General features: G+C 59.0%; 1 long non-coding RNA gene across 4 annotated transcripts; it reads right to left on the bottom strand.

Annotated features, from left to right (window-relative positions):
• Positions 1–3,349: 3,349 nt before the first annotated feature.
• On the bottom strand, positions 3,350–10,792 carry LOC143667126 (uncharacterized). 4 transcript variants are annotated; one of them, XR_013167860.1, is made up of 7 exons: positions 10,501–10,792; positions 10,278–10,331; positions 9,897–9,968; positions 9,147–9,229; positions 8,986–9,027; positions 7,699–8,126; positions 3,350–6,187 (listed from the first exon to the last, which is right to left on the bottom strand). It is a non-coding gene; the product is annotated as an uncharacterized LOC143667126 (long non-coding RNA). The 4 variants fall into 4 exon arrangements; XR_013167859.1 differs by lacking the exon at positions 3,350–6,187 and having other exon boundaries at positions 7,584–8,126; XR_013167862.1 differs by lacking the exons at positions 3,350–6,187; positions 8,986–9,027 and having other exon boundaries at positions 7,584–8,126.
• Between the last annotated feature and the right edge of the window lie 3,189 nt (positions 10,793–13,981).

The following is a 13,981-nucleotide window of genomic DNA, read 5'->3' as shown; positions in this document are numbered from 1 at the left end:
AGAGAAACTTCATTTCTTCCTGTACGGGACTGGCAATTTAGCAAAAGATGAGCCAGCGTGTGAAGGGGTAAGCAAATGTTTATTTATTTACTCTCTTGGCCACGGTTCTTGCCATCACCTTCCGCCTGATGGCTACAGCTCATTCCTCCTCGGATGCCCTCCTCTATTTGTTAGTTTGTTGTATCTTTATTGAGGTTCCATTGACATATGTGTAGTAACATGAGTTTAAAACGTACAGTCTGACGTGTTTTGACATATCTATGCACAGATGAATTCATCGCATTCAACACATTTATTGCCCCCCACAAAACTTCCCTGTGTCCCTTTGTAATTTCTCCTGTTAGACCCTCACCACCTCGCATCCTCATTCCTTAACTACCCTTATTGTGTTTTCTCTCACTATCTAGCATTTTCTAGAATTTTATGTATTTTTCTGTCAGGTGTCTTTCACTCCTTTATTTTGAGATTCATCCTTATGGTAGCATGTGTCACTAGTTCCTTCTTTTTCATTGCTCATTTATATTCCCATGTATGAATATACCTCAATTTGTTAATCCATTCACCTATTGATGGACTTCTGAGTTGTTTTTGGTTTTTAGCTTTTACAAATAAGGCCGCTGTAAATAGGCATGTGTGAGTTTTTGTGTGGCTGCACGTTGCCAGTTCTCTTGGGAAATGTCTAAGAATGGCATGCCTGAATCATTACAGTAAGTTCAATACTTTAAGAAAAGTTTTTCATTTTTTTTGAAGCCCAATTTTTGATATTCTTTTATGGTTTGTGCTTTTTGTATTGTATTTAAGAAGTATTTGCCAAACCCAGGATGACTAGGATTTTTCCTCCTTACATTTTCTTCCAGAAGTTTTATTTCTTTCAGGTAGGTCTATGATGCATCTTGAATTAATTTTTCTCTATGGTGTGAGGAAGGATCACTTTATCCTCCAGCTTTGTGCCTCCTCCAATCTGCTCTCCTCATCGAAGAATGGCTTTTGTCAAATATAGATCTTACTGTGTCATCCCCTTGCCTCAGCCTTGGTGGGGGACCCTGGCTTTGTGGGGGACCGTGCCCACCGCTGCCCCAAGCAACCTGCCCAAACTTGTATCTCTGCATTTCATGGACACCACAAGCCACTTCCCAAATATGTCAAGCTTCTCTCTCTTATTTCTGGGTTTTGCATGTGCTGTTCCTTCTACCTGGAGGTAACCACTCCCACCCCCCTGTCACCATGAACTTCTGTCATTTCTTCTGGGGTCCTTCAGGAATTAACTTTGAAGGTGCCCATCAGGGCCAGATGATTCTTTGGAGACTACAAGGCACGTGGAACCCACTGAGCACTTGACATTATAATTGCCCAGTATTATAACCCTGACCCTGATTCCCCCTGGGAACCTGCAAGCTCCCTGGGGACAAAGACAGGTGTGTCTTCTTTCTGGACCTCAGTCAAAATATTTAACAATGTGCATCCCCTTTCCAGGACAGAACAGCTAAAAATCAGCCCCGCCCTGACCATCATCTTCACAGCAGCCCGGCTGTGGCGTGAACAACCTGGGCACTCACCCCTGGACCCGTTTCCCCTTTGCCCCGACACGTGCTGTGATGTACTGACCTCATATCTCTCCTTAGGGAAAGGAGGAGCTGGGGCTGGGAAAGAGAAAAAGCAGAAGCCGAGGTTTGGGCAGTGCATACTCAAGGAAGTTGAGTCAAAACAAGCCTGGACCTCGGAACTGGGGGTGGGGGTGGGGGTGGGACCTGAGCTCTGGGTCAGGGCTCGGCAGTGGCCCCAGGAGCTCCCACGTGCGGCCCTGGGGTCCCTCGCGGCTGCCGAGGGTTTCCGCAGTCCTCCAGGCTCCGGGGTGAATCCGAGGACATCCACAGCCTCTCCCCTCTCTCTTCCCACAGGGGACTCAGGGGACCAAGTCAAAAACACACAATCATAAAATCTCGAAGGCGCTGAATGTTTGGACAGGGGAGCAGACGCGGCAAATGGGGCCTTTTCCCAGGCAGCTCGTGTGGAACAAGCAAGACAGATTTATGAGCGTCTGGTTGAAGCCGAGATGTGGGGCGGGTAGGGAGGGCTGGTCCAAGACATGGACGTTTCTAGGGCGCAGGAAAGATGATAGATGGAAATTAATCACGCCGTCCCCATGACTGTGATTCGAAACGCGTGAGATGCTGTCTCCTCCAACATGCATTATTACGGCGTTATTTTAAGGGACGTGAATGCATTTATTGGCACTTTTATAGGCTCTCCCAAGAGCTTCAACCCCCAGAACTCTTTTCTCTGAAAGCTGAGCAGTCAGAGGGAGATGCTGGGTGCAGCGTGGGTGTGGGGGTGGGGTGGGGGGCTGTGAGCCCCAAATGTAGCTTGGCCAAGACGTGCCCTCACCCAGCTGCACCCCAGCTTGAGTAAGGCCTGCCTGCCTCTGACTGTGGGATGCATGTCGGATTCTCACTATACTCTCTGGAAAGAGACCCCTGGGCACATGCTCACACACGTGCACCCAGGAGCCTCCTTCCCCACTCCCAGACTTGGCTCTCTGGAACGATCCCTCGCCCCGCCTGTCTCTTGTGGATCAGCTGATTCCTGGCCCTTTGGAAGCCTCCCATTCCGGCTCCCTTCCAATGCATTCCAGGAAAGAGGCTTGGATCCCCTCCTTGGATGCCCTCGGCTGGTGCAGGACAGGTGGCGACTTCTCGGGACCTGGGGCAGCCTCAGAGAAGGGCAAGGAATGCCCAGTCCTGGTTCCCTTGGGCACTGAGACCATGGGTCCCTGGAGGGAGCCTCCAACCTGCCAGGTCTGTGGAGCGGCGGCGCAGAAAGCGGCTGTCCTCTTTCTGATTGCATGTGCTTGGGGTGGTCCTTTTCCTTTTCCCAGGCACCCCTGAGCCGCCCCTGCTTTGGCCACAAAGCAGCCACCATCTTACCCATTAGCTCCTCAGCCAGCCCTGGAGGGCCCTGGGGGGCTGCACAGGGGGCTCAGCATGACAGACCCCAGGAATTCAGCCCAACCCAGGAGGCCACGCGAGGAGGTGGCCCCAGGAACTGATGTTTCCAAGGAGGTGACAGAACTCCCGGACCTGTCTTTGAGCATCCCCAGGTGGACTCACCCAGCTGCTGCAATTGGCCGCTGGAGCTCCAATCCCCGAGGTATAGGGACGTGTTGGGAAGTGTTACGCAGCAGGGCCTGCTGTCAACACACAATAAAGAAGGAACACGCTCACAAAGCCCCTGCCATCTGCCTGCCACACCACGCGGCTCCGGGGTGGTGTGTTCTCCTGTAAAGCCCCCGCACTCCCTCTCCTTGGCCCCGGAGCTTTCCAAGCCCTTCTAACCTGGGTCTCGCCTTTCGGGCTCAGCCAGGGGACCGGGGAGCCACTCAGCCCGGGGAACATGACAACACGAGCACTGAAGACCCTTTCATTTCTAGAGGTGGGGGGGTGGGGGCCCTCCAATCTTTTGCCTCAAAGTCTCCAGCAGGGTATTGCTGCAGCCCCAGGTGTCTGAGAAATGCTCCATCATTTTGTTACACTGGTTGTTTCGGTTTGGTAAATCTGCTGGAACACAATATACCAGACATGGGCTGGCTTTTACAATGCGGATTTATTAGCTTACAATTTACTGTTCTTAGACCATGAAAATGTCCAAGTTACAGCATCCACAAGACGATTTCCGGACCATGAAGGCAGGCTGCTGTCATCCAGGGCTCCTCTGTCACCGGGGATGGCACATGGCCTGTATCTGCTGGTCCTTGGCCCCTGGGTTTCGTAGCTTTCAGCTTCTGCCTTCAGGAGCCTCCCCTCTTAGCTGTTTTGGGACTTTGTCTGCGAACGTCTCTTAATTTCTTCTCTTATAAAGGACTCCATAACAAGGACTAAAACCTACCTTGAGTGAGGTGGGTCACGTCTCAATTGAAATAACCTAATCCAAAGGTCCCACCTACAATACACCCACAGGAACGGATGGAAACAACATGACCTTTCCTGGGGTACATCGCAGCTTCAGCCACCACATTGGTGGGGTGGCCCCAGGCCCCTTGCTCGTCTCCAGGAGGACATCCACATTTGCTGCAGGCCGCTCTGGGCCTCCCGAGGATTTTTTGGTCCAGCCCCATAGAGAATCTTCAACTAGAAGATTCCCAGAGGGACTTCTGGGGACCTACAGAATCTGGTGTTCGGGCACAGGTGTGTTTTTTTCTGGAAAGATGGAGAACTGCGGCTGGGAGACAGAGGGGCAGACAGGTCCCAGGTTTACAACCGTCACAGGCTCCCTCTTAACCCAAAGGAAACTGAGGCCCAGGGGGGTGAAGTGACCTGGCCGCGGTCACGTGACTGTAACGGAGCGAGGCAGGCCTGGGAGCCAGGTTTGTGAGCACCACATCCTTAGCCCTTCCAGCCGTGTGGGTGTGTGTGTGTTGGAGGCATAGCAACAGTTGACAGGCTGTGGGGGGAGTCTGAACCTCTCCTGAACCCAAACATATGTGCACACACACGCACTCGTGCAATCGTGCATAGGCACACATACGCCCACATGCACATACACACATGCACATGCATACCCGTGCTCACACACACAAACACACACGTGCATATGCACACCTCCTCAGGGAGCAGCAGAAAGCACAGGCTCCCCGTGCTGCTCCCCCCAGCGCACCAACCCGGGCTCGCCGGCTCCTCCTCGGGGTGGGCGATCAGCACCCCCACCACGGCAGTGGTAAGGCCTCAGGGAAACGATGGACGGGGAGCCTGGGGCCCAGGAGACGCCAAGAACCTCAGCAGGGGGCCACGCAGGCCCTGTCCAGACTGGGGTGTCACCCAGAATAAAATCGCGAAGCAAACATGAGCGAGGCTGTCAACACGGGCAGGCAAGAGGGGAGACGGACCCCCCACGAAGAGTCTGGCCAGGTCACACTCAGGCCTTGCTTGGCTCTGGGGCGGTGCAAGGGACGGTGGGTGGGGGGCTCCTCTGAGCTTGGCTGGGATAGACGTCTCGGGCGGCCGCTGGCCCGTTCAACGTCCGAGTTGGCTGGAAGGCCTGGCCTCCACACAGTAAACAACAGAGAAAGATAAATCGCCAATGTGTCTGGAACAGGTGGGGAGCAGGGAGAGGTACCCGGGGGTCACCAGGGGCCTGTCTCCTTCCTTGGCCACGGGGAGGGCCCAGTTCTCCAGCAGGAGGCTTGGTCGGCAGCCCGCTAATCTCCTGGGGTGGGGTGCTGGAGACAGGGTGCCCTGGGCATTAGGAACCAGAGAGGGCCTTGGAGACAAATCTCCACCTGGAAAATTCCAGAGGAGCATGAGGGCTCCGTGCTGAGTTGAGGGACTGGAGGGTGGGGAGAAAGGTCTCAGGGTTGGGTGCAGGGGCAGGAGGGGTCCAGGAGCTGGGGAATCAGGGGGTCCACAGAGCTTTGAGCATCAGTTCTTTGGCACTCAACCACCCATAGTTCAGGCCAAGAAGCCACCATCCTCCTGTTTTATAGGCTAGGACACTGAGGCAGGGCCCCCCAAACTCAGTCTCAGATTCTCTCCTCTCCGCCAGGTGACATATCAACTCCATCCATGCACCCATCCCCAGCCCCACTCCCAAAGTCCATGCCTGGGACACACCTCCCCAAGCTGCATTCAGCCACCTCCACCTGTGTTGCCCGTGGAGGTGTGAGCTCTCATCACCGCCTCCCCACTTGCTTCTCCTGTGGACCCCACCTCAGCTGTCCAAGCCAGAAAGCAGGCAGTGGGACCTAGCTGCCCCATCGGGCCCCCATTCCATGTCCTCCACCACCAACCCCAGCCGCCTCTTCCCCCCAGAAGGCCCCACCTGCCCACTCTTGCCCATCCCACCCCCACCGGCCAGCCCGGGCCCCATCTCTGTGCCCCGTGGCCTCTGCAGCAGCCAGCAAGACTGCGGGAAACACCATTGGACCTTCTTGCTTCTTTCTCTGGCTGCCCACAATCTTCCAATCTTCAGGACAAAGGTCCCGTTTTGGGGTGCCAGAGTGCCTACCTGGCCTCTCACTTCTCATCCATCACTCCTCAGCCACTGGACGGCCCTCTCTTGGAGCCCCTTGCAGAGTCTCGAATCACCACCTGGGTCCCTCACCGCCAGGGGCTTCTCACGCCACGTCCTTCCAGAATGTTCTTGCAACCCCCCTTCCTCCCTTCTCTGAGCAGGAGTCAGGCCCTGTGCCAGGAAGCTGGGATGAGAGAGGAGATGTGAGCCTGCCTGATGGCTAAGTCAGTCTGAGGGAGACACAACCAGACTCTGCAAAGGCTCTGAGTGGGAGACAAAACTCTGACCTGGGACGTCTACTCTGAAGGGGGCACAGGTCCTGCCTGAGAGATGCCAGTCAGAGGGGGGACACGTGGCCCTGCCCGGGAGCCAGGACTGAGGGGAGATGATGTCCTGGGCCCTGGCTCGGCCTGTCTCCACCCTCAGGAGGCCAGTGCCCAGGCACTGCTGACGGCTGGGAGGCCACCCTGCTGCCAATGCCGGGCATGCAGGCCCCGCTGCCCAGCCCCACTGGGCCGCCAAGGGTTGTGGAGGGCAGGCAGGCACACCCGGTGCCCCTGGCACAGGCAGCCCCTTCTCCAGGGTGGGGGGCCCTCCAGGCCTCGTGGGAGCCTTAGGCCCTCACACCCTCGCAGGGCGGGGCTGGGTGGCTATGGCTTCTGCAGAGCGGAGGTCTCTACTCCCCGCTTCTTTGAGGCTAGCCCCCAGCATCTGGCACTGAGCCAGGAGCCGCCTGCGACAGGAAGGGGTGGGAGTCACTGTCTATGGGCACCACAGTGGGCTTCCCAGGAGCCCGTCTCTGCTCACAGCAGGCTGAGGGGACACGTCCTTATCCACCTTTATAGGTGAGGAAACGGAGACTCAGAGGGGGTGAGTGGCTTTCCCCAAATGCACAGCTAGGAAGCGGCAGAGATTGACTCCCAGCCCAAGTCGTGCAGGGGCCAGAGTCCCCGAGCCAGACACCGGTATTCAGGGTCTCCCCGTCCCCTCAGCCGCCCCCAGACCCTGTGAACTAGAGCATGGGCCCCAGGCTTCCCCGCCCGACAATGCTTCTCCTGCATCAAAGGACACGCCTGAGCACCGAGTGGATGCATGAGTGAAGGCAACTCCTGGGCTGCTTCTAGGGGCTGGAGCCAGTGCTGGGCTCTGGATAAACAGACAGAAAGGAAACGGCACTGATCCCTGCCTCTGGGGGGCTTTTGGTGGGGAAGACAGACCCAAATCGGGACCCCCCAAGCATGACACCCCATGGGACATAGGATCTAGGTGGGGAGCACAGGGGAGCGGTGTGGCCATCGGGTCCCCACGTCCTTAAAAATAAAATAGAGCTAGTACAGCGAAGAGATTTGAAATGGAGTCGGGAGGCTTCTCTGGAGACTACGCTTCGGCAAAGCTCCACCAGATTTTGCTAACGCCCAAGTGGGCAAAGCCTCAAGCAACGACATTCGTCCAACCCCAAGGACATCCGGACATCATAAAACACAGCACGAGATAAAGAACTGCTAACTCTCTAACCCGAGGGAACCGGAGCGTCTCAAACACCCGCCAGCCACCAAGAACTTGCCCAAATCTTTTTCTCAAAAAAAAAACAAAAAAAACCCTTTGCCTGGAAATGTCAAGACAAGGACAGGATTTGGGTTGTTACCTGAATCTTTGCACCCTGAATTGCAATTCTAAGACCCCCCAAATACATGCCTCCGTGGCCTTGCAGCTCAGTTCATTTCTCCGTTGACAGTGCCACGGGGAAGGGGGCGTTTTAGCCAAATCTCACACGGAGAACATTCTGGGGTGAGAAGGCGCTGCCTAGCAGCTCAGGCTCTCCAACGGCCACAAGGGGTCCTCCTGGAAGGACAGTGAGGTTCAGGGGAGACTGGGGGCAAGGCTGCCTTAGGGGCCTGGACCCCCCGAACCCCGACTCCCCAGCGAGGGAACTGGACCTTTCTCTGCAGACCACAGGAGCCGGGGAAGGCCCGGCCTGGCAGACTTGGCCCTCCTGGAAGGGCCCCTGATTGCTGATGGGGTGGGCAGGCAGGGGTGGGGCAGGTGGGGCGGCTCTGGCAGGGGCTGGTGCGATGATTCCAGTAAGAGGTGGAGAGGCCAGTGCTGGCGCAGTGATGGCGGAGCTGGAGCGAAAGAGGGGGAGCTGTCAGAGGAGCACTGTGGGCCAAATGCACTAATGAACTGGAATCGAGGGGCCAAGGGTCAAGAGGGGCCTGGAAGGCTCCAGAACTCCCACGGAGACGAGACAGCCAGAGGCAGGGCAGGGAGAGGTGTGTAGGCTGTGGGTGGGGAGGCTGGGTGGACCTCCACTGTCCTCCTTTTACCTGGAACCCCCTCCTAGAATGCCTGGGCCCCGGCTCCCCTCTCCCACCCAAGGCAGCTTCCCCCTGGGTGGGTGGTGGGCACCGGGGGCTCTGGAAGCCAACGGGGCTCCTGTGCCCGGGCAGCCTGGAGCCAGGTCCAGATGCCAGGCTTGAACCACCCTCGGCCAGAGGCAGGAACAGAGGCCCCTTGCCTCCCGCACAATGGGGCTGTGTTCACAGAGGAGCCCCCAGGATTCAGCCTGCCTGCTCAGGCCCACGGCTGCCCAGGGCTGGAGGCTGGCCCGGGGCTCGCCTGTGGACGGTGCGGGGGGCGTCTGGGCCCATGGGCGAGGGGACCCGTGCCAGGGCCTGTGAGAGCGGGTGGCGGCCCCAGGAGCCCGGGCATTCCAGCTACCCGTGGGGCCATAGGCAGCGGGCCCTGGCAGTGAAGGGGTGGACGGTGGGTGGCAGGGAGCCCTGGCGTGCGGGCAGCTGGCCGTGGTAGCTGCAGCTCATCTCGTTTTCCACCCCCTCCCCGGCTCCCGGGCCAGCCCGACATGGTCCCCCCTCGGACCCTAGGCCAAGTGGACAGGGACAGGAGGTTCTCGTGTGGGTCTCCCGAGGGGTGTCTGGCAGGCTTTGAATCCCACCCCAGCTCGGCAGGTTCTAGCTACTCGACCTTGGGCAAGCTACGTAACAGCTCTGAGCCTCAGTTTCTCCACTGCAAAATGAAGACGACACGGTGCAGGGTCTGTTATCCTTAAATGGCAGCTCTAGGTGGAGAGGGCTTAGCCAGCACCCCCAGACGGCAGCGGGGGATGGAGCCCCCCCCCCATTCACCTTCTCACCACTGCTGGAAACCCCAACGTCACGGCATCGCTCCTTTGACTGTCGCCTCCTGAAGGCCTCCTCTGGGGAAGAACCTAGAACCCAGGACCCAGATGAGGGGGAGGGGAAGGGAGGGAAGTCCCCGAGCTGGAAGGTGTGGCTGATGGAAAGACACTACCAGCCCCGTGGGCCTGGTGTCAGTGGCTTCTGCCCTTGCCCTGCCCTTGCCCTGCCCTTCTCTGGCTTGGCTTCTCCTCTGAACGAGAAGGATGAGCTGGGGGCCTCCAGGGATCCTTCAAGACTTGACGTTCAGAGTCCAGGAACCTTCTGCTCCCCACTGGCCAGGGGTCCCCTTTCTGTCCCCACATACGCAGGGCCCACTCTGTCCCCAACATTTGCTTTGCTTGCTCAGACTCCTTGAGCAGGGGTGCCCTTCCCATCTCCACTGGTCCCCTAAGGCCCAACCCAGCCCTTCCTGGGATCCTTTTCCCCCAGCTCCACTGCCAGGGTGCAATCTTCAGCCCTCCACGGTCCAGACGGAGGGCTCCAGGGCTGGGGGCCGGGCCTCCCCCATGTGCCCCTCGCAGCCTGGGTGCACACCCAGCGTGCCAGCAGCAGCTCAGAAAAGGAAACTGGGGGCTCGCAGCCTGGCTCCAAATCCCTGCTACCCCCTCCAGCTCTGTCCCCCAAGCCTCTCCCTCCAGCCCTGCAAAGTGGGGTTACACCACCCCCGCACTGCCGGGCTCACAGGTCAGCGCTCACCTAAGGGCTGTGCGTGGATGACCTCGGCTAATCCTCCTGGATGCCTTCAGAGGTGGAGACTAGAGTTTGTCCCTTTTTTTACAGATGAGGAAGCAGGCTCAGCCGGGCGGAGCGTGACTCTACACAGTCTCGCAGCTGGTAGGTGGTGGGGCCCGGGGGCATGCAGGGGACCCCACAGCGCACCCCTCCCTCGGGTGGGCAGAGGAGTGGACACACTGTGTCTGACCAACCTCTGCCCCCCGGAAGCTCCTGCCCCGACACAGATGAGAAAGGGAGGCCCAGAGAGGGGTGGTGACATGCAGAGGCCACACCATATCTGTGGCAGAGCCAGGGCACTGACTTGTCCCCAACCCCGGCTCTTCCCCTGCCCGGGACCCCCACCTTGTTTCTTTGAAGTCAGATGCTCAGTGCGGGAACCAGGTGCCCTGATGCGAGCTGCGCAGGGACACTTGGCATCGGCTGCCTGGGCTCCGAGCCAGGAAGACTGACCACCAGGCTGCCGCTGCCGGGCCAGGGAGGAGTCCCAGCTCCCAGGCAGACGTGATCCACGGAGCGGATGAGGCCACACGCCCCGCCCGGGCTCAACCCCAACCCATGCACACACCTGCTGGTTTCAGAGCATCTCGGAGCCTCAGGGGCCCAGACCAGGCAGGGATGGGGATGGTGGAGGCTGTGAAGCTGCTGCTGATGGTAGAAGTGCTGGAAAGGATGGGGGTGGAGGTGGTGGTGACCACGGTGGAGCTGACAGGGTCCGTGCAGAGGCTGGTGGCAGTGAGGGTGGACTGGAGCAGCCAGAACTGCTGAGAAGGATCCCTGGCCCAGGAGCTCTCCCCTAAACACAGAAACTCATGTGACCCCCTGCAGCTCAGCCTCGAAGCCCTCTCTGACCTGGTCAGTGTCACCCTTGGATACTGAGTGATGTGACAATGGGCAGGAAGGTGTCTGGTAGCCTTCCAGGGTGACCATCAGGCGTGGCCCAGGCAGCCAACAGCAGAGGGGCTGCCTACCCAGCAGTCAGCCCAGGGCCCGGGGGGGCCCAGAGCGATGGAGAGGTGAGCTGGGGGCAGACCGCCCCACTCCAGGGAGGAAGCCAGACCCAGGCACAACCACGCAGGACAAGCAAGGGCCCTACTGGGTGGATACCGAGCAGCCCAAAGCCACTGATCGCATCCAGGAGGGGGAGGCAGGACCCAGCAGAGGGTCTGCCGAGAAAGACACCCCAAAAGATGGAAGGGGACACCGAGTGCCAGGAGGTATCTCGGGCAGAGGAGTTCAGGGTCTTGCTGGCAGGGAGGGTGTGGCAGTGGTGGCAAAGGTGGCCCCAGCCGTGGCCCAAGCACGTGGGGGCGGTGGCTACTGGGAATCCCCTGTCCTTGGCAAAAGTGCACCAATTCCTCCCCCGGAGCTCACATCAACACAGAACACTGTCAGACCTGCTGCGATCCATGCTTGAGCTTTTCCATTCCCCCCGGGCGGCCTGCCACCCCGCGGTCCCCCGGGCGTGCCCGCTGCTGGCCTCTGCCAGGACCCCAGAGAGGGGCTGGCCCCGGGGGCGCCTGGCGGGCCTCCCTGACTCGCCGCCCGGGCTGTGGGCCCTGCCAGGTGTCAGACTCAATTTCCCGGCCCTGTCCGTGCAGAGAACCAAACAGCTCATCCCTCCACCCAGACCGGGTCCTCCCAGGCTGCCTCCCTGGCAGCAAAGAAGACCCCCGGTTGGGGGGTGCCCGGTGGAGGGGGGCAGTCAGGCTCACCGGGCTGGGCAGGGTGGGGGCAGAACACAGAAAAGGTCATTCATCCGATTTGACGCCCACCCCTCTGCCGGCCGCTGGCCCAGGGGGAGGCGGTGTTGCCTGGATGGGGGGGGGGCTGGCGGGGGGGTGCCAGGGAGGGGGGGCAGGACGTGGGAGTCGGACCCGCCTTCAAGCCCCTGACTCACCCTCTCCCACGGGCAAGAACTCAGGCCTGGCTAATCTCCCCGGTAAATAAGGTAGTTAAGTAATAGGAATTTTGAGTCCATCCCACCTTCCATTAGTCAACAAAGCCCACGGCCAACCCCTGTCCCCTGCAAACTCCGTGCTGCTCAGGGCTTCTTATTTTTTTCAATAAGCGCTCGATTGAGCTAGAACTCACAGACAACATGGTTTACCCATTTCGAGGGTAGTTCAGTGGTTGGCTGTCAATTTCAGGTCATTTGCATCACCTCTCAAAGAAACTGTGTCCTCTTCAGCTCTCGTCTCCCTCTTCCCCAGTTGAGTCACACTAAGCGACCAGCAATTTGCTTTCTATCTCAATAGACTTGCCTTTTCTGGACGTTTCATACAATCATTTCTTCTTGAGACAGGGAGCGTCTTAGGCAAATCGGATCTACCTGCCGCCCCCACCCCACGTGCCTCCAGCTCCTCTCGGGAGCACCGTCCTCTCCCCAGGCCGGGGCCCGGGCTCCCTCTGTCCTGCTCCGGCCAGCCCTGAGCTCCGTCTGCCTCCCCATCCCAGTGCCGCCTCTCCAGGCTCTTCTCCCCGCACCCATCAGCCAAGCCCTTCTCCACCTGCTGTCACAACATCCCCCACGCTGCAGCCATCCGCCTTCCTCCAGCCACGCTCCCGCCCCTGCCCCCGTGGGACGGCTCCGAAGGGAAAATCAGGCTGTCATCACCAACCCAGTGTAAAACCCACCAACACGTCTCCACTGCCCTCCACGGCCCCAGCTGCTTCCCTGGGGGGCTTAGTCACGACACCGCACCCTCTGCCCCCTACAAGACAGCACCTGAGTCACGAGCCAGGAGCAGAGGAGAGGAAAGACACCTAAGGGTGCACGATAGAGGTCAGGTTGGAGGCAGAGGGCAGCAGGGGTCGGGGTCCTGCAGAAGCCCGAAGCAGCGTGCAGGACGCGTCCAGATTTTGTCCATCCAAGTGACAGGAGGCCTTTCTGTTGGGTCCCATCCCCGTCGGTAATGCAAACTCACCCCTACACCTGGCACTCAGGGCTGGGTGTAAAGACCCCCGGGACAGAGTGAGACACCAGGGTAGACGTTGTCGTGGTGTCGGCCCAGATCCCCTCTCCGGGGTGGTGCTCTCAGGCCCCCAGCTGTCCCTTCTGCAGACACCTGCCCTCAGCGGGTGGGAGCCAGCTCAAGGGAACAGAGCAGCCTGCTGTCAAGGACCGAAAGGCAGGGACAAAGGGTCAGCCTCCTTGCCCCAAGGACAGCTGACACTGTGGTGCAGCTCATGTTCCAGAACCTTCCCTGTGGATTCGTTAAAGGACAGACCTTCCCTGAAATGCATCCTGCTGCCTTCCCTTGGGAAACCATGTGCACCAAACTCCTGACTCAGGCTCTGCTTCTGGGGAGCCCAAATTGAGACGGGCGGGTTGGGGTCTCGAGGCAGGACGGTCCCCGGGAGTCGGGGCTGCCACCAAAACGGCGATGGAAATCCGGGAGAGGCTGCCACACCGGATTCCAAGCCTCCAGCCCTAGAGGCCAGGCACATTCCTGCAGGCTCATCTCCCATTTCATTCCTCCCGAACTCCAGCCAGACGCTGTATTTGACCGGGGTTGAGAATGGAATACAGCTTTAGGGAGGTGGTGCGCTGATCCTGTGCCAGGAGTGCTTTGCTTTGGTCTGGACCACAAACCCCACAGGGACCACATGGAGACGCGCTTAGCTGCACGTGGGCCTGGGAGCTAGGACAAGGACAGCAGCCCGGGGCAACAGAGGCCCTGAGTGGAGGCTGGCTGCCGGTGGCTGAGCAGTCACCGTGGGTAGGTCACCATCGGGACCGAGAGCAAAGGGTCCCAAAGGCAGGCCTTGGCTTGGAAGATGGCCCAGGAGAGGTAGCCGGGTGTTTGCATGGGACGTTCAGAAACCAGCACGGCCCAGGGGTTTCAGGGCCAGATGCAAAGGCCGGGGACGGTGTCTGGGTGGATGGGCAGCTGAAGCAGGGACTCGGGCCTGGCATATAAAATCCCGGCCCTGGAATCAAGATAAGGAGTGAGACTGGCCGTGGTCAGGGGGATGAGGCAGCACCCAGCTATCAGAAATGCAGCCAGCCCCAGAACCAGGCTGCCTTGAAGCTGACCTCGTGTAAA

This window comes from Tamandua tetradactyla, chromosome 23 (genome assembly GCF_023851605.1).
Source record: "Tamandua tetradactyla isolate mTamTet1 chromosome 23, mTamTet1.pri, whole genome shotgun sequence".
Taxonomy (NCBI): domain Eukaryota; kingdom Metazoa; phylum Chordata; class Mammalia; order Pilosa; family Myrmecophagidae; genus Tamandua; species Tamandua tetradactyla.
This window is presented reverse-complemented; position numbering and strand designations above follow the sequence as displayed.